General features: G+C 44.4%; 1 pseudogene; it reads right to left on the reverse strand.

Moving 5' to 3' along the window:
• Window positions 1-397: 397 nt before the first annotated feature.
• On the reverse strand, window positions 398-907 carry LOC101115713 (ribonuclease 7-like; annotated as a pseudogene).
• Between the last annotated feature and the right edge of the window lie 20,255 nt (window positions 908-21,162).

Consider the following 21,162-nt stretch of genomic DNA (forward strand, 5'->3'; position numbering starts at 1 on the left):
TCAGGAAAACCTGTCAGGCAAGTTAGAGAGCCATCAGAGGGTTTGAGCTGAGACACTCCTTTTATATGCAGGAGACTATTAACTGGAGCTCTAAGTTAACTTTTTCCAGAGAAAGGTGGTCGGGGATAGCCCCCTGTTAATGTCAGAGGAGTTGGTGAAAGTCATGAGATAATAAAACAGACAGATTCTAGTTTTGGGGTGCTCCCTCGAGACCTGACTCGCCCTGCCCACCAGGTCTCTCCGCGTGACCTTGTCATGGGTGGGATCTCCCGTGCTGGCTCCTGGCACCCCAGACCCCCACCCTCTCAGAAGAACCTGAGCTAGGAAGGGCCCCAAGAGATGTCACAAGAGAACCAACTGAGCAGAGGAGGAGTGGTCCAGAGGCCTGGAGACGGAGCTATGGCAGGACCCAAGGCCAAGGAAAGATAGAAATATTAAGGACCTTGTCCAGATGGACACAAACCAGCTTGAATTTCTTAGAGTCCTTTTTCTCAGGAGGCTCACAGGTCACAATATAAGAAGCATTCCTTTCCTCCTTATTGTACTTATTGCACTCTGGTTATCTCTCTGAGGTGAGCTTACACTTGGTCAGGGATACAGGCGTCTGGCTCTGGTGGCAGTTATTACGGCCATTCTTGCAGGCTGTGTTGGGAGTCTGACAACTGGTAGTCACACTGGAGAAGGACTCACGCAGGAAGGTGTTGAGGTCTTTGCATAATTTGCAGAACTTGTTGATTTTGCGCATCGCGGCGTTGCAGCCTTGAGGACTGGGCTGCGCATGCTGAGTTTCAAACCACTGAGCTGGGGTCATGTTCCTGGGCCTGGCGCTGACTGGATCCTCAGTCACCCACAGCCCCAGCACCAGGAGCAGCAGCAGAGGGCAGAATCCTGCTCTAGCTGGCACCATCTCTCTTAGGGGGCACAGTTAGAAGGAGGAATGGGGTTTCTGGGGATGGAGAGCAGGAGGTGGAAATTAGCCCTCCTGAACCTGCTCCTTCCAGCTGATCACCGTCTCCCTCCCCCTCTGTCTCCTTCCTCCCTCTGCCTGTGTCTTTCTCCTCCTGTCCTCTCTGTGTGCACACAGCTGCTATGACTCCACCCCGTAAACCTAGGGCTCTGTTCCTCTCCTTCATTCATTCTGTCCCTTATGCCTCCCACTCCTTGCTCCATCTCTTCTCTCTCCGTGTCCCCGAGTCCCTGTGTCCCTATTTGTTTCTCTGTCTTATCGGCTCCATGACTCTATCCCCATCTCCTCCAGATCCCCATCTCCTCCAGAGCCCCATTTTGTGCCCCCAGCATCTTTCTTCTCTCTCCTGTGTGTCATCCCTCCACATTGAGTCCCTTCTTTGTCCACCTTGTCACTCACCTGATGGGTTCCGAGTAGAACCCATCCCTTCCCTGTCTTCTCTCCGCACCCACATCCCATTGCAGGCCTCGCCTCTTCCACAAGTTCCTGTGCTGTGGTACCTGCTCCATCGCACACACCTCCCCTCTGCTGGGACTCAGATCTCTGAGGGCCTCTGCTTACTTCTTAAGAGCTGGCCTGACCTTTGGTGCTTCTATTTGGGGGCAGGCTGGGGAGCAGCCCTGGATCAGGAAGTATATCAGTTCCGTTCGGTCGCTCAGTTGTCTTTGACTCCTTGCGACCCCATGGACTGCAGCACGCCAGGCCTCCCTGTCCATCACCAACTCTCGGAATTCACTCAGACTCATGTCCAATGAGTTGGTGATGCCATCCAACCATCTCATCCTCTGTCGTCCCCTTCTCCTCCTGCCTTCAATCTTTCTCAGCCTCAGGGTCTTTTCAGATGAGTCAGTTCTTCACATCAGGTGGCCAAAGTATTGGAGTTTCAGCTTCAACATCAGTCCTTCCAATGAATATTCAGTACTGATTTCCTTTAGGATTGACTGGTTGGCTCTCCTTGCAGTCTAGGGGACTCTCAAGAGTCTTCTCCAACACCACAATTCTAAAGCATCAATTCTTTGGTGCTCAGCTTTCTTTACAGTCCAACTCTCACATCCATACATGACTACTGGAAAAACCATAGCATTTACTAGACGGACCTTTGTTGGCAAAGTGATGTCTCAGCTTTTTAATATGCTGTCTAGGTTGGTCATAACTTTTCTTCCAAGGAGCAAACATCTTTTAATTTCATGACTGCAGTTACCATCTGCTGTGATTTTGGAGCCCCCCCAAAATAAATTCTGTCACTGTTTCCATTGTTTCCCCATCTGTTTGCCATGAAGTGATGGGACCAGATGCCATGATCTTCGTTTTCTGAATGTTGAGTTTGAAGCCAACGCTTTCACTCTCCTTTTTCACTTTCATCAAGAGGCTCTTTAGTTCTACTTCACTTTCTGCCATAAGGGTGATGTCACTTGCATATCTGAGGTTATTGATATTTCTCCGGGCAATTTTGATTCCAGCCAGTGCTTCATCCAGCCCAGCATTTATCATGATGTACTCTGCGTATAAGCTAAATAAGCATATAAGTTAAATGCAGTACTTGGATGCAATCTCAAAAATGACAGAATGTTCTCTTGTTCGTTTTCAAGCCAAAACGTTCAATATCAGAGTAATCCGTGTCTATGCCCTGACCAGTAATGCTGAAGAAGCTGAAGTTGAATGGTTCTATGACGACCTACAAGACCTTCTAGAACTAACACCCAAAAAAGATGTCCTTTTCATTATAGGGGACTGGAATGCAAAGGTAGGAAGTCAAGAAATACCTGGAGTAACAGGAAAATTTGGCCTTGGAGTACAGAATGAAGCAGGGCAAAGGCTAATAGAGTTTTGCCAAGAGAACACACTGGTCATAGCAAACACCCTCTTCCAACAACACAAGAGAAGACTCTACACATGGACATCACCAGACAGTCAATACCAAAATCAGATTGATTATATTCTTGGCAGCCAAAGATGGAGAAGCTCTGTACAGGCAGTAAAAACAAGACTGGGAGCTGACTGTGGCTTAGAACATGAACTCCTTATTGCCGAATTCAGACTTAAATTGAAGACAGTAGGGAAAACCACTAGACCATTCAGGTATGATCTAAATCAAATCCCTTACTATTATACAGTGGGAGTGAGAAATAGATTTAAGGGACTAGATCTGATAGACAGAGTGCCTGAAGAGCTATGGACGCAGGTTCATGACATTGTATAGGAGGCAGAGATCAAGACCATCCTCAAGAAAAGGAAATGCAAAAAGGCAAAATGGTTGTCTGAGGAGGCCTTACAAATACTGTGAAAAGAAGAGAAGCTGAAGGCAAAGGAGAAAAAGAATGATATACCCATTTGAATGCAGAGTTCCAAAGAATAGCAAGGAGAGATGAGGAAGCCTTCCTCAGTGATCAATGCAAAGAAATAGAGGAAGACAACAGAATGGGAAAGACTAGAGATCTCTTCAAGAAAAATAGATATCCCAAGGGAACATTTCATGCAAAGATGGGCACAATAAAGGACAGAAATGGTATGGGCCTAACAGAAGCAGAAAATGTTAAGAAGAGGTGGCAAGAATACACAGAAGAATATACAAAAAGATCTTCGCAATCCAGATAATCACAATTCTGTGATCCCTCACCTAGAGTCAGACATCCTGGAATGCGAAATCAAGTGGGCCTTCGGAAGCATCACTACGAAAAAAGCTAGTGGAGGTGATGGATTTCCAGTTGAGCTATTTCAAATCCTAAAAGATGATGCTGTGAAAGTACTGCACTCAATATGCCAGCAAATTTGGAAAACTCAGCAGTGGCCACAAGACTGGAAAAAGTTAGTTTTCATTCCAATCCCAAAGAAAGGCAAAGCCAAAAATGCTCAAATTACTGCACAACTGCACTCATCTCACACACTAGCAAAATAATGCTCAAAATTCTCCAAGCCAGGCTTCAACAGTACGTGAACCGTGAACTTCGAGATATTCAAGCTGGATTTAGAAAAGACATGGGAACCGGAGATCAAATTGCCAACATCCATTCATTGGATCATCAAAAAAGCAAAAGAGTTCCAGAAAAACATCTACTTCTTTATTGACTGTGCCAAAGCCTTTGACGGTGTCGGTGTGGATTACAACTAACTGTGGAAAATTGTGAAAGAAATGGGAATACCAGACCACCTGACCTGCCTCCTGAGAAATCTGTATGCAGGTCAGAAAGCAACAGTTAGAACTGGGCATGGAACAACAGACTGGTTCCAAACTGGGAAAGGGGTATGTCAAGGCTGTATATTGTCACCCTGCTTATTTAAGAGAGATAGAATGAGGTAAAACATAAAACAGTTGAGTTTGGGGCAGAACCAGGAAAATAGAGAGGGATTAAGGATTAGCCCTTCAGGAGAAGTGAAGCACCCATGATGAGGGGGGTTGAGGGGTGAGAACACTGGCTGGATCAGGTTGCAATGAGGGAAAGCATTAGAACTGTTTAATTAAAGGCTCAAAGCAAGTCAGCCAGTAGGCTGAGAGGTTGAACTGAGTGACCCCATGAAAGACCCCACTTAAGTAAATGTGAGGCTTATACCGTGCTTGATAAGACGGAATCTCTTCACCTTAGATTCCAGCATGTCTTCCGTTTCCATGTGATTTGTCTCTTGACAATAGCTCCCACCTGAATAATATCTCCCACCACAGGGCACAGCAGGAAGAGCTGGAAGGGGGAAATCCAAGGTTAGAAGAAGGGGATTATTTCACGATGAGAGACTGTAGCTGTCTGGGAGTCCATTCCGAGAACAGGTTCCCCGCCCACGGCACGCTGGGCAGCACAGTGCAGTGAGAACCCTGCCCTGGGAGTCGGGGACCTGAGACTGGAGCTGAGCTGATGTTCTAGCTGCCGAGACGCACCCTTCCGACCTTGGGATCGCTCTGGCCCTCAGCCTACTCGGGTGTATGAAGCTTGTGTGCAGTTCATCCTTGAGTTCAGGGTAACTGTCTATACCTTTTATGAGTTGAAGTGTTTTCCGTGACATCAAGAGACTTCTACCCCAGCCTGCATTTTATTTCTGTGCCATCACCTGCCTTCTCCAGGCCACATGGAGAAATTTGCCCTTTTCTAAACACACGGTGCTTTGCTGAATGTGTCTAGTATCTTCTTCTGGCCTTTTTTCTGAATTGCCCTTCCTCTACTCTTAATGATGGGGTGGAAACCCTATTTATGCTTAGAAGTGTTCCCCAGGGAACTCTTTGCTCTGGAACCTTCCCTGATTCCCCTTTACTCCACCCTATTCCTCTTGTTGCTTTTTGATAACTCCACCCTCATCTCTCCTGGAGTTCTTCTCAAGGTCTGGTTTGTATTACGACTCGAGAGGCTGCTTCTGTTGGGGAGAATTCTCAGCACTTGGGTCTTAAATAAAAGTCCATGATTTAGTTGCTTAGCTCCTCAGGAGAAGACAAGTATCTGGCTCCGGGGGAGACTGCAGATTTGACATTCCTATGCAGATTTGACATTCCTAGAGCCCTCAGGTGCTCTGCCCTCCTCTCTTACCAGCTGTTTTCTTTCACACAGGCATCCTGGTCAACAGTTAATGCCCCCGTAATAAGCCTTCTTCTGGTGAGAAGAGCTGGCACAAGTGGCTATCCCTGATGTGAGGGGTGAGGACTGGGGCTTGCTCTAAGCAGGAGGAAGGGTCAGGGGTGGGGATGGTGGTGGTCTCTTAAAATGATTGAAATGGAGAGACCACTGAACAACCCACACTAATTAGTTAATTAAATCTCCTCCAATCAGAAACCACAGACACCCAAATCTTTCTTTCCTCAGGCACCCTAGGCAATGTTTGATCTTGCTTCAAGAAGAACCAGGGCTGGGAACTGGAGTGGGAAAGGACGTGTGGAGAATGTGTGTGTCCTTGGGCTGAGGAAACAGTGATAATGTGGAGGCTGGGATGTGGAGGTGAAAGATGGGGGCCCAGCTCTGTGTGCACTGGTGTCCAGACTATGGACTGCACCTGGCGGGTCACAGGGGAGTCAGGGCCACCCTCTGGGAAAGGCAGCCTGTGCTCAGTGTTGGAACCCCTCCCCCTTTGTATCTTTTGACTGCACCTTGTGTCTTATGGAATCTTAGTTCTCTGACCAAGAATGGAACCTTGACTCTTGGCAGTGAAAGGACATTGGTCCACCAGGGAATTCTGGGAACCCCTTTCTTTCCCAGTTTGTGCTGCTGGGTGTATGAGGGTGGGATGGACAGGAAGAGACATGGGAAGTCTTGTAAAATGGGGATCATCAACAGGGACCTGCACAGCCTCGAAAGCTTTTTACCTTTTTGCAGTTGATTTGTCTTGAGAGGTAAAGTGTTGGGGTGTCGGCAGGAGGTGGAAATTAGGAGAAGACTGAACAATGTTTCCCTGGGAAGGGGCTGCTCAGTAAAGGTTCATAAATGCAAAGCTTTGTGACAGGCTTGATGGGCCACTTGGGCTGTTTGACTTCTAGGGAACTCCCAAATTACCTCCATTCATGGTGACCTCCGTCTCCATGGAGTTGGCTTCAGAGAACCCAGAATCCAGAGCCCCACTCCAGAAGAGGAGCCAGGAAAACTGCATAAGCTGGGAGAGGGGCAAGTGCCCTACCTGAGAGGAGAGTGTGGGGAGGGTGGGTGGGCCTGGCCACAGCCTCTCTAAGGGTTCCTTGGGGCCTGGTGCCCAGTGGTGTGGTAAAGTAGTTCTAACCTTCCTGAACTGCCTTTGAATTTAAGGGGATTTCAGGGGTTAATTTCCAAGCATTCTGTGAAAGGGACAAATGTGCACTTCTTTTCACTTTCCCATCCAGGCCTAGGATCCACTAGTTACTGATGTAGTCTTGGGAGACTTCCTTGAACACTCAAGTTGGTCCTCCCATCACCCCTCAGGAGAACGCAGACCAGGGAGATAGATAGCTCAGTCATGCTTGGTGACAGGATCCCTGAGCTTGGAATCCCAAGGGCTTGAGTATGTCAGTCGCGTTCATATCTTCTGGGACTCCAGACACCATCCTCTTGTTTCTCATTTGCCTACAGCTTGATGTCCTTCCCAACATCATCCCCTTCACACTCAGGCTTTTCATCTTCTTGGAGAGGTTTTAGGATGTCAGGAACTTCATTCCTCTGTTGCAAAAAAGTCCCTCTATATCCACCCTCATCAAATGAGGTTCTTTAATAAGAAGATAAAAATTGTATTCTATGTTTGGAAATAAGGCTTAAAGTATATGCTCAGTATGCTTTCTAAATGGCTTGGGGTTCTTATGGAGGAAGATAAAAGAACAGATGAAGCAGGGAGCTTCTGCACAGAGATGTAGAAGAAATGAGCAGGGGAGGAAGCTCAGGGAGGGAGGCTGAGACCAGGAGACAGAGCATAGCTTTGAGAAAGATGCATCCATGCCCCTCCTGTGCCCCTCAGACCTAGCAAACCTCTTCTCACCTGATTGTTTGAGAATCAGTTCTTAGACATTTATGTTCAAACACTTTCAGTGTCTGAAGCCAAAGTGAGGGACAGGAAAGGAAGAGTCCCCAGATGAAGGAATCTTCAGCTGGAGATCCCTGACTCTGCCTCCCTCCCTGCAGCCTCTTGCCCAGTTCTGCTTATGACCTGTCACCACTCGTAGGTCAGCTTTAGACAGTCTGTGGAGTCTCAAGGAGTCAGAGTCGACTGAGCGACTGAACAGCATGCACGGCCTAAATACAGAGTTTCCGGGAAGAGGATCCCGCAGCAGGATGGAGCTCTGTAAAAGACAGGAAGAGCCAGCGCTGGGAGAAGTGCTGCACATTATCTCAGCTTAGCCTCCACCCCGTCCTTTCCATTCTCCACATAATTAATCGCTAAAAGCTAGTCTTTCATCTCCTGCGCCCACGTGCTCTAGAGGCAGTGCTCCACAACTAGAGAAGCTTGTACACTGCAACAAGAGGAGCCTGTGGGCCGCAGTGAGAGAGTCTACACACAGCAATGCAGATCCAGTGCAGTTAAAAGCAACCAAGCCAAACCAACCAACAAAAATCTTGTCTTTTATCTCAGGCTTAGAATCGCACGTGGAATTTCTGGATGGAAGAAAATGAATTAAAAGATGTCATCTTGGTGAGGTTAGCCAATTTCCCTCTGGGGGAAATTGGGCATCTGGACTGTAGAGGGAAGCAGCGTGGGTGAGGTCAGGGGCAGCACTGACTTCAGATATATCTGTGGGTCTTCCTTCCTTCTTTTCTCCTCACTGCCCTCTCCTTCCAATCACTGGTCACCTCTTTGTCTGCCTCCACTTTTCCATCTTTTCTCCTTCTAATTATTCTCTGCTTCCTTACTTTCTGCATGTGACAAGGAACTCTGAAATATTAATGAGTGTGTGTGTGTTTGGGGGGCTGTCCTTGAGATTTTACAAACCTTCCTTGTAAAATAAAACCCTCACCCTCTACATACTCCCTTCTTTGCAGTTTTAAAGATCATGTGGAAATGAACAAAACCACTCAGATGGGAACAAGAAGAGCCAATTTATTTAGTTTATTGTAGTCAGAAATCTTGAAACTCCCTTGGACTGCAAGGAGATCCAACCAGTCCATTCTAAAGGAGATCAGTCCTGGGTGTTCTTTGGAGGGACTGATGCTAAAGCTGAAACTCCAGTACTTTGACCACCTCATGCAAAGTGTGATTCATTGGAAAAGACTCTGATGCTGGGAGGGATTGGGGGTAGGAGGAGAGGGGGACGACAGAGGATGAGATGGCTGGATGGCATCACCGACTTGATGGACGTGAGTTTGAGTGAACTCCAGGAGTTAGTGATGGACAGGGAGGCCTGGCAAGCTGAAATTCATGGGGTCACAAAGAGCTGGACATGACTGAGTGACTGAACTGAGTCAGAAATCAGCCACTATCCCTTTTATTTGTCAAAGACTCAAGAGCAGGGAAATGGGAAACCTTTATGGTGGAAAAAGAAGTTTTCAGATGTGCCCTAATTGGAGGCTGCTGGCATGGAGCTGGAAGTGGGTTAACTAGAAGCAGGACGACCTACAGTTAGAGATACATATTTGGTTTTTTCCAATAAGCCCTAATATGGGGAAGCAGAGACAAAAATTAGGAAGCTTTAGCTTAGTAATCTACACACAGCTGTTTGAGGCCAATAGACCATCTATTTTGCTAACTCTAGCAGCTGCTCTTAATGACACTACCTTTGCCCTGGATGGAATATTATTGTTTGGCTTCCTGGACTGGTTTACGATGTAGAGTAGGTTTCCTGGATTTACTGATGCTGATTGTGGATCAGAAGTTTATCTTAAACACAGTCTGGCTGTTGTCTGTTCATGTATTTTGGTCTCTCAGTCCCTCTTTGTGTTCATTCTCTCACTTCCAAGAGGTTGTTCAACTTGTGAAAAGCAAGAATTCCAGATCTTCATTGCTCAGGAACAGTTCTGTTATCTTCACAGTCAACTGTATTGTAAGATCTTCTTGATCTTTCTATTTTTGTAGATGATCATCATGGTGATCATCTGATCAGAGGGGGGCTGCAATAATAGTCTCTCTGAGGAGCTTCAAAACCGGAAAGTCCAGCTGTCCAACCCAGGCCAAGAGACATATTCCATAGGTCATGAAGCTCAATCTTAGACATCCAAATAGCTTTTCTTTAAAGACAATGGAAGGCCTGTTAAATTTGACTATTTCATTGACAAGTACAACAGGAAGTATTAGTACTGTCCCAGGCATCACCATGACTAGCCAACAAGAAATCTTAAGCAATGTGATTGTCCGTCACTACTCATGCCAATGAGTTGAGACTGACCTCTAATCCATCTAAGGCAAAGGTTAGTGTTATTAACAGCGGCTGCTAGAGTTAGTAATAGGCTTATTATTTTTTAAGATTTTATATTAAAGTGTAGTTAATTTATAATGTGAAAGTTTCAGGTGTACAGCAAAGTTATTCAGTTATACATACACATATATCCTTTTTTTTTTTTCGCTCCGACTTTTTTTTTTTTTTTTTTCATGTCCGACTCTTTGCGACCCCATGGACTGTAGCCCACCAGGCTCCTCCGTCCATGGGATTCTCCAGGCAAGAATACTGGAGTGGGTTGCCATTTCCTTCTCCACATATATCTATTCTTTTTCAGATTCTTTTCCCATATAGGTTATTACAGAGTATTGAATATGGTTTCCAGGCTATACAGTAAGTCCTGGTTGATTACCTATATTATTTATGTATAGTAGTGGATTTTTTAATCCCAACCTTCTAATTTATCCCTTCCCCTAGTAGTAGGTTTCTTAAAGGTTTTCTGTTTGTATGATTCCCACTGATGGGAACACTTTTCTGATTATTCAAATAAAAATGAGCCAGTAACTCACCCAAGTATTAATAATCCAGAATGGTGTCATCTTGGCTTTGTATCTAAGTAGGAATTTGAAGACTATAAATCACTCTTGGTGACTTATAGAATTACTGACAAGCCTTGTAATACTATTCCTAACGATCATGAGGTGTTAGTCTGAGGCAAACAGGACTAGGAAGTAGTATCCAGGAGAGGTATGCAGAGATCCAGGGAAAAAAGTGCTGTTTATGACATGAGGTTGGAACCAAGGCCTTACATAACATGTTTGAATTTCTACTAGTCTCTTTCAGGTTTGGCTCACCACCCTACAGATTGTTGAGTTCAAATTTAGAATTTTCTAGGGTCTGAACAATAGATTTTATTAACTGAGGGTCTTTTTCTGGGAGAGAGTGCATGCTGGGTCACTTCAGTTTGTGAAGGACACTAGCAGAGTCACCGGTTGACTTGTTTGGAATCAATTGTTCAAGGGGGTGCAGGTAGAAATGCCGTTGACTGTGATCACCTGTGGCCTTATTTGATGAAACTGGAATTGCTCAGAGGGCTTTATCATGGGAATCTGGTGATTGTTGGTATATTCAGCCGTCAGTAAGACTGAGAACAGTCTTGTGGCTACCACTTGGGATCATCTGAAAATGGCAGTTGAATGAGTATTTCCTTTTCTTTTAAACTTCATTGAGATATAATTAACAAATAAAATTGTAAGATATTTAAAGTTTACATTGTGACAATTTGCTCTATGCAAGCATTGAGAAAGAATTCCTTCCATTGAATGAATTGACATGTATCACCTGATGCATTCATCATTTTAGAATGGGTCTATTCTGACCTAACAATTATAATGTCAGGAAGAAAAGAGAAAAAGGCTCTTTATAGGTGAATGACAATAAGCGATCTATAGAAAATAATATGAATTATAAGCAAGCAGGTAAAAAATAAAACACAAACAAGAATTGGATAGAAGTTTTGGTCCAACATACTGGCTAGAGGCTGTCTACTATCTTTGATCATCTGTTCCAAAGGTCTTAGGCTAGCTGTCTACTTCTGAAGATCAGTGGTTTCTGAAGGATCTCCTAGAATCCTCGGTTTGAGACTTGTACTGAAATAGCCCTCTACTTACATGGAATTCTAAATTGCTTTAGTTGTGAATTGTGAACCTAGTAATTGATTTCCTGTAGTTTTACTGCTGTATTTGTTGTTAACAGTATTTTGATAAGGTCCCTTCCTATGAGGTTCAAGAATAATTTTTCTCTGATGTGTCTTTTAATAGATAAAATCCTCTGATTGAAAATAATGAAGAAATTGTTTAGAAAGATGTTGTGGGAGTGTGGCCTTAATCTGTTGGTGACAGGACTGGGTATATAGCACAAGAGTCCCTCACAATATTTTGCCATATCTGCATATGCTAGGGATGAGTCTAGAATTGGAGGTGAAATTTCAAATGCATGTGCCTGTGTGTGTTAGTCGCTGAGTCATATCCAACTTTATAGGATCTATGGACTGTAGCCCGTGAGGCTCCTCTGTCCATGGGATTCTCCAGGCAAGAATATCAGAGTGGATTGCCATTCCCTTCTCCAGAGGATCTTCCCAACCCAGGGATCAAACCTAGGTCTGCTGCATTGCAGGCAGGTTCTTTACTGTTTGAGCTACAGGGAAGTCCCAATGCATGTGCCTTCCAGTTATCAATTCATAGGGGGATAACCTATGTATTCCTAAGAGAGTGGTCTGTTAGGCCGTAGAGATAGTGTCCAGGAGAAGCTGTGGTCAAGAAAGCTCAAGGGTTTCTGAAAATATTGCTAGTTTTTTTTGGCCACACCTTGTGGCTTACGGAATCTTGGCTCCCAAATCAGGGACTGAACCTGGGCCACCACAGTGAAAGTGCTGGGTCCTAACCATTGCATCGCCAGAGAATTCCCAATGTGCCAATTTTATTTTATTAAAAAATCTTTTTATTGGGGTATAGATGATTTACAGCGTTGTGCTAGCTTCATGTGTACAACAAAATGAGTCAGTTACACATATAAATATATCCACTCCCTTTTAGACTCTTTTCCCATATAAGCCATTACAGAGCATCGAGTAGAGTTCCCTATGCTATACAGTAGGTTCCTGTGAGTGTGAAAGTTACTCAGTCATGTCCAACGCTTTGTGACCCCATGGCCTTTACAGTCCATGGAATTCTCTAGGCTAGAATACTGGAGTGGGTAGCCTTTCCCTTCTCCAGGGGATCTTCCCAATCCAGGGATCAAACCCAGGTCTCCTGCATTGCAGGCAGATTCTTTACCAGCAGAGCCACAAGGGAAGAACATACAGTTGGTCCTTGTTATCTGTTTTATATATAGCAGGGTGTACAAGTCAATACCAACCTTCCAACTTATGTCCTCCCCACCTTACTCCCTGGTAAGTACATATATATGGTTACCAGGGAGTATTTATATTTATTAAATATATATATATATTTAAAGTCTGTAACTCTGCTGTTGTTCAGTCGCCAAGTCCTGTCCAACTCTTCGTGACCCCATAGACTACAGCATGCCTGGCTTCCCTGTCCCTCACCATCTCCCAGAGTTTGCCCAAGTTTATGTCCATTGCATCTGTTACTGTTTTATAAATAAATTCTTTCATACCTTTTTTTAAGATTCCACATATAAGAGATATATCATATGATATTTGTTTTTCTTTGACTTATTTCACTCAGTATGACAATCTCTAGGTCCATCCACCAATATTGCTAATTATAATTTAAGGATGCTGTTAGTCCTTTACAGAATTTCCAGAAGATTGTGCATGAAAAAAGGACAGCTTTCTTTATTTCTGTTTTTGCTATTATTTATTATTCTGTTTTTTTGTTGCCTTCAGTTTTTGAGTAAGAGGTAACACCATGGAGAGTTCCTTTATAATTGTACCCATAAAGCTTGTGCCTCAATCACTTGATATTAAAGTTGGGATGCACCTAGAAGAAGACTCTAAATCAAGCAGCTTTTTTAGCAACTGTAAAGCCGTAGCTCTTGGGCAAAGTGAAAGTGGCTCAATCGTGTCCGACTCTTTGCAACCCCACGGACCATAGCCTGCCAGGCTCCTCCGTCCATGGAATTCTCCAGGCCAGAATATTGGAGTGGGTAGTCATTCCCTTCTCCAGGGGATCTTCCTGCCCCAGGAATCAAAACTGGGGTCCCCTGCATTGCAGGCAGATTCTTTACCAGCTGAGCTACCAGGGAAGTCCCTTTGGCAAAGATATAATGCTATTAGATACAACTCATCCTGAAAATCTACATAAAATAACTAAAGGGCACTTGGTGAGGAATGGACAGAGCTAAAGATGTCTCTTTTATAAAGATGTCTCCTTGGTTCATGACCATGTCCAACCTTTACAATTTTCCCAGAATTCTGTTGTTTACAGGTAACAGTGACCCTGTTGGGACTCAGGGCAGGCCGGCACAGAACAGATCAAGGTGAAATATTGATTATTTTGAATTAAAATTACAAAGAAACAGCCAGTGCAAAAAAGAAACTCTGATCCTCTTCTTTGTTTCCCAGAAAGCAGTAAATAAATATGCCTCGCTGTCTAGGAGGCAGAGAGACATCTTTATCCCCAGAGATAAGGAAACCAGGGCTGAGAAGGCTGTAAAACTACCCTTGTTATTTCTTTACTAACCAACTGCCCCAAGCCCAAACTCTGTTCAGATTCTTCACTAAAACTAAGTTTCTTAGCTCTGTCCATTCCTCACCAATTTATTGTGTTTTTTTAATCTCAAAAGTATAAAAGCTACCTGCCTTGGACTCTTCGTAGATCCTACTTCTTCTATTATTAATTAATTAATGTTTATTTTTGGCTGAGCTGGGTCTTAATGGCTACGCACAGGCTTTCTCTAGCTGTAGAGCGGGTGGGGCGGCTGCCCTCTAGCAGCAGTGCTAGAGCATCTCACTGTGGGGGTTTCTCTTACTGCGGAACACGGGCTCTAGGTTCACAGGGCTTCAGTAGTTATAGGTTGTGGTTTTTGCTAAGGCGAGTCTGACACTTTGCAACCCTATGGACTGTGGCGCATCAGGCTCCTCCGTCCTTCACTATCTCCCAAAGGTTGCTCAAATTCATGTCCACTGAGTTGGTGATGCTATGTAATCATCTCATCCTCTGCTGCCCCCTTCTCCTTTTGCCTTCACTCTCTCTCAGCATTGGGTAGGGCACAGGCTCAATTGCCAGGAAGCATGCGGGGTCTTCCAGATGAGGAATTGAACTGGTATCCCCTGCATTGCAAGGTGGATACTTATCAGCTCCTCTTCTATGAGACCTCTATATATACAAAGTAAATCTGTCCCCCTATTCCTGTTAATCTGCATTTAACCTACTTATTAGAATAGCCAAAAGAACTCAAGAGAGGTAGGAGGGACATGTTCCCATCCCTGGCAATTGGCACAATCAACATGATACTTCCCAGACTCCTCTTCCCCGGAGGCTGCTGCAGCTGAGAGATCCTGGGACATCTGACAAAAGCTGGCAGAAAGTGGGATTTCTTATCACAGCAACCTCCTGGATATCTGCCTGCAGGATTAAGTGGAAGGGAAGTAGTGAGAGTCCCTTTTCTCTCTTTCTAAATTTAAATTACCTGGAAAAAATGCTTTCAGGATTAGTTCCCTGGACATAGTGACTCTGGCATTGAGCCTTTTCTTCTCAGAGATGGTCACAGTTTGTCTTTGTCTTTTGTCATTGTCATAAGGAGGAAAGACTATGGGGCAGAACGCTGGCATAGCCCTATAGCCTGGTGTTCAAACTGGCCTCACAGACTGGGAAGTTAATGTTTCTCATCAGACTGGCATTTGTTTGGACAAACTTTGCTGTGGGTCTCCTATGTAAAGACAAGCTGAGATTTTTCCTTTCATCTTTTTCTATATCCTGAGAGCTTGGCTTTGTAACCAATAAGAATATTCTCTGTGGTCTCCACCATCCAGAGAGTACACTTACCAGGGTGCAACTTCGTGGGTCAACCCCATAGCCAGCTCTCAGGGGAATTTTTCAGGAGTCCAAGTCTATAAGGGGTTTCTGTCATCTTAATTTTTGTTGCTTTTTCAGTGTTCAGAACGTGCCATTCCAGTAGCACCAGTACCTGGTATCACAGATTAGTGGGTCTGTCACTGGAGGCATTTCACATTCTCCTGGGAAACTAGAGACACCATTTTCACTACACCAGGTGCTACCGCCTGTAGCACTGAAGGCTTTTACTTTCTTAGACTAACTCTAGGAGTGAACTTTCTGGGTCTTATGAAGGCTGCATACTCTATTTTGAGATGAGGCATATGCTTTTGGTAAGCCATGGAAATGCATTGATTTGAGTTGCTATTTAAGATGAAGATCTTATTCATCGATGACCAGATAATGGATGCTTTGAATTGGCTATATTTAAGAGAAAAAAAATTGTTTTAGCGAACTCTCTTTCTAAAACCAAATTTTAAAAGTGGATAAAACACAAGCAAAAAAATATATATTGGCTTACCTTGAAGATATTATGGTTTTGTTTCCAGATTATTCCAATAACGTGAATATTGGAATACACTGTCACACGATTTTTTTGTTTGTTTCCCAGTACATATAGAAGTTATGTTTATACTGTACTGTTGTCTATTAAGTGTATGACGCATTATTTCTAAAAAAAAAAAAGTGTATACCTTAATAAAAATACGTTATTGCTAAAAGATGCTAACCATCATTTGAGCCTTCAGCAAGTCATAATATTTTTGCTGATGGAGGATCTTGCCTTGATAGCTGACTAGGGTGGTGGCTGCTGAAGTTTGATGTGTCTTTAGCAATTTCCTAAAATAAGACAACAATGAAGTTTGCAGCATCAAATGACTCTTCCCTTCATGAACAATTTCTCTAGCATGCAGTGTTGTTTGATAGCACTTTACCCACAGTTGAATTTCTTTAAAAATTGGAGTCAGTCCTCTCAAACCACTGCTTTATCAACTATGTTGGTGTGTGTGTGTGTGTGTGTGTGTGTATGTTAGTCGTTCAGTTGTGTCCGATTCTTTGTGACCCCATGGACTGTAGCCCACCAGGGTCCTTTGTCCATGGAATTCTCCAGGCAAGAATACTGGAGTGGGTTGCCATTTCCTTCTCCAGGAGATCTTCTCAACCCAGGAATTGAACCTGGGTCTACTGGATTGCAGGCAGTTTCTTTACCATCTGAGCCACCAGGGAAACTATATTTGTATTATAGTCTAAATCCTTTGTTGTCATTTCAATAATCTTCACAATATCCACCCCAGGAGTAGATTCCATTTCAAGAAAGCACTTCTTTTGCTCACTCATCAGAAAGCAACTCCTCGTTCGTTAAAATTTTCTAATGAAAATGCAGCAATGAAGTCACATCTTCAAGCTCTACTTCTAATTCTGTTTCTGAACTTGGGTGGCCTTGACCAGCAGTGGCTTGAAGCAAGATCTCAGATTCTCAACCAAAGATTGAAACCAGGCCTCAGCAGTGAGAGCACTGAACCCTAATCATTAGACTACAAGTGCCAGCAGATAGTGAGAAGTCCCTGGCTTATCTGCTTTATAGAAATGAATTTCAACAAAGAGATGGAAGATAGTGAAACAGGGAAGTGTTTATTAGGAAAAAAGGTACATGTGAATAGATATACACCGGTGGGGTGGGATAGGGGTGGGGTGGCTCAGAGAAACAGTCTCACCCTTTGGCGGTTTAAATCACTTACAGGGAGTATTTCTTCCTGGTTTCCTCTGGCCAATCATCTTGCTTTGCCTGGCTCTGAGTCCCTCTTGGGTTGCCCCGCAGGCATGGCTTGGTTTCATTGAGTTAGGCAAGGCTGTGGTCCTAGTGTGATTAGATTGACTAGATTTCTGTGAGTATGATTTCAGTGTGTCTGCCCTCTGATGCCCTCTTGCAACACCTACCATCTTACTTGGGTTTCTCTTACCTTGGGCGTGGGGTATCTCTTCACGGCTGCTCCAGCAAAGCACAGCTGCTGCTCCTTACCTTGGACGAGGGGTATCTCCTTATTGCTGCCCTTCCTGACCTTCAGTGTGGGATAGCTCCTCTAGGCCTTCCCGCGCCTGTGCAGCCACCACTCCTTGGTTGCTCCTCCCGGCCGCCGACCCTGGCCTCGGGTGTGGGTGGCTCCTCCCAGTTGCCACCCCTGGCCTTGGGCTTGGGGTGGCTCCTCAGGGTCACTGCCCCTGGCCTCAGGCCAGAGAATTTGGAAAACTCAGCAGTGGCCACAGGACTGGAAAAGGTCAGTTTTCATTCCAATCCCAAAGAAAGGCAACGCTAAAGAATGCTCAAACTACCGCACAATTGCACTCATCTCACATGCTAGTAAAGTAATGCTCAAAATTCTCCCAGCCAGGCTTCAGCAATATGTGAACCGTGAACTCCCTGATGTTCAAGCTGGTTTTAGAAAAGGCAGAGGAACCAGAGATCAAATTGCCAACATCAACTGGATCATGGAAAAAGCAAGAGAGTTCCAGAAAAACATCTATTTCTGCTTTATTGGCAATGCCAAAGCCTTTGACTGTGTGGATCACAATAAAGTGTGGAAAATTCTGAAAGAGATGGGAATACCAGACCACCTAACCTGCCTCTTGAGAAATTTGTATGCAGGTCAGTAAGCAACAGTTAGAACTGGACATGGAACAACAGACTGGTTCCAAATAGGAAAAGGTGTACGTCAAGGCTGTATATTGTCACCCTGCTTATTTAACTTCTATGCAGAGTACATCATGAGAAAAGCTGGACTGGAAGAAACACAAGCTGGAATCAAGATTGCCAGGAGAAATATCAATAACCTCAGATATGCAGATGACACCACCCTTATAGCAGAAAGTGAAGAGGAAGTAAAAGCCTCTTGATGAAAGTAAAAGAGGAGAGTGCAAAAGTTGGCTTAAAGCTCAACATTCAGAAAACGAAGATCATGGCAGCCAGTCCCATCACTTCATGGGAAATAGATGGGAAACAGTGGAAACAGTGTCAGACTTTATTTTTGGGGGCTCCAAAATCACCGCAGATGGTGACTGCAGCCATGAAACTAAAAGATGAATTACTCCTTGGAAGAAAAGTTATGACCAACCTGGATAGCATATTCAAAAGCAGGGATATTACTTTGCCAACTAAGGTCCATCTGGTCAAGGCTAAGGTTTTTCCAGTGGTCATGTATGGATGTGAGAGTTGGACTGTGAAGAAGGCTGAGCACCGAAGAATTGATGCTTTTGAACTGTAGTGTTGGAGAAGACTCTTGAGAGTCCCTTGGACTGCAAGGAGATCCAACCAGTCCATTCTGAAGGAGATCAACCCTGGGATTTCTTTGGAGGGAATGATGCTAAAGCTGAAGCTCCAGTACTTTGGCCACCTCATGTGAAGAGTTGACTCATTGGAAAAAACTCTGATGCTGGGAGGGATTGTGGGCAGTAGGAGAAGGGGACGACTGAAGATGGGATGGCTGGATGGCATCATGGACTCAATGGACGTGGGTCTGAGTGAACTCCAGGAGCTGGTGATGGACAGGGAGGCCTGGTGTGCTGCAATTCATGGGGTCTCAAAGAGTTGGACACGACTGAGCGACTGAACTGACTGACTGACTGAGTCTCTCTGTTATAAATTCAGAGTCCTCTCCTGTTTACGCAAATCTCTTAGCCAAGACGGATTTCAGCACAGAGGCCTGTGGGAAGGTTGACACCACCTATTATGCAGTGGTACGCCTTCTTTTTGGCCCCTGAGGAGCCTTTCTGCACATGTGCAGTTGGAAAGTTCTCCTTTACCTCAAGAATGAGAAATACACAATCTCTTTATCTTTCTCTCTTTTTTTTCCTTTTGAACTTTTCCTTTTGTGCCAACAAATGTACAGATAGTCAAAGTTTTTTCAATAGTCGTGTATGGACATGAGAGTTGGACCGTAAAGAACACTGAGCATGGAAGACCTGATGCTTTTGAACTGTGGTGTTGGAAAACAGTCTTGAGAGTCCCTTGGACTGCAAGGAGATCCAACCAGTCCATCCTAAAGGAAATCAGTCCTGAATATTCATTGGAAGGACTGATGCTGACGCTCCAATACTTTGGCCTCCTGATGCAAAGAGCCGACTCATTGGAAAAGACCTTGATGCTGGGAAAGATTGAAGGCAGGAGGAGATGGGGACGACAGAGGAAGAGATGGTTGGATGGCATCACTGACTCAATGGACATGAGTTTGAGCAAACTGCTGAAGATGGTGAAGGACAGGGAAGCCTGGCGTGTTGCAGTCCATGGGGTTGCAAAGCATTGGACACGACTGAGTAACTGAACTACAACAAATGGAATATACCCGATTAACAATGTTGTGATAGTTTCAGATGAACAGGGAAGGGATTCAGCCATATATATATATACATGTAGCCAAGCTTCCCTTGTAGCTCAGTTGGTAAAAAAATCTGCCTGCAATGCAGGAGACCTGGGTTCAATTCCTGGGTCGAGAAGATCCCCTGGAGAAGGAAATGGCAACCTACTCCAGTATTCTTGCCTGGAGAATCCCATGGACAAAGGAGCCTGGCAGACTACAGTCCATGTGGTTGCAAAGAGTTGGACATGACTTTGGGACTAAACCACCAACCATGCATGTATCCATTCTCCCCTAATCCCCCCTCCCATTCAGGCTGCTACATAATATTGGGCAAATTGTCATGTGCTATACAGTAGGTCCTTGTTGGTTATCCATTTTAAATATAGGTGTATACGTGACCATCCCAAACTCCCTAATTATCCCTTCCCTCCAACAACCATAAGTTCCAGGTCTCTTTATCTCTTATCTGGGCAGGACTCAGCTCCTCCTTTCTCCTACCATGATCTTTGCCTTGGAGTATCTGTCCACAAAGGATAGACTTCAGCTACTCAGACTGGTGCCCATCTATCTCAGTTCTTTTGCTATTTTTACCACATCTGTAGTGACTGCCTCCACTAGGAGGGAGTCTTCATCCCCTGAAGTATGTAGGTTAATGACAGCATATCCTGCTTGATAACCTCCAGTTTCAGTTTTAAGATATGATCTGTCAACAAGTAAAATTAGGTCAGGGTTATCAATAGGAGTCTAGAAATCTGAGATCCAAAAAGTTCTCTGTCTGAGATAAGATGATCATGAGGCTCCCCTTCTTTTGGTCAGAGAAGAAGAGTGGCAGGATTCAGGGTGCTTCAGTGGTGAACAGTATGTGAGATGTGAGAGTAATGGATTCTAATACCTTAGCTGGACTTGCTGGCTGGATATTTATACGAGGGCTCCATGTGGCACCATCTTCCTCACAGCGTGATGATTGGGTCCTAGTGTGGGTGTCCCACAACAGATAGGAAAGCCAGGCAGAAGCTGTCTCACCTGTTATGACCTGGCTTTTTATATATTTATTTTTGAACTTTTTATTTTGTATTGGGTTATAGCCGATTAACAATGTTGTGATATTTGCAGGTGAACAGTGAAGGGACTCAGCCATACATATACATGTATCCATTCTCCCCCAACCCCTACCATCCAGGCTGCCACATAACACTGTGCAGAGTTCCATGTGCTATACAGTAGGTCCTTGTTGGTTTCCCATTTTAAATATAGCCATGTGTTCATGACCTGCCCAAACTCTCTATCTCTTCCCCTCAGCAACCATAAGTTTGTTCTCTAAGTCTGTATCTTTCTGTTTGTAAATAAATTCATTTGTATCATTTCTTTTTAGATTCAATACAGTATTTTTCATTTGACTTACTTCACTCAGTATGACACTCTAAAGCTGAAACTCCAGTACTTTGGCCACCTCATGCAAAGAGTTGACTCATTGGAAAAGACTCTGATGCTGGGAGGGATTGGGGGCAGGAGGAGAAGGGGACGACCAAGGATGAGATGGCTGGATGGCATCACAGACTCGATGGATGTGAGTTTGAGTGAACTCCG

Source organism: Ovis aries, chromosome 7, assembly GCF_016772045.2.
Source record: "Ovis aries strain OAR_USU_Benz2616 breed Rambouillet chromosome 7, ARS-UI_Ramb_v3.0, whole genome shotgun sequence".
NCBI classification, from domain to species: Eukaryota; Metazoa; Chordata; class Mammalia; order Artiodactyla; family Bovidae; genus Ovis; species Ovis aries.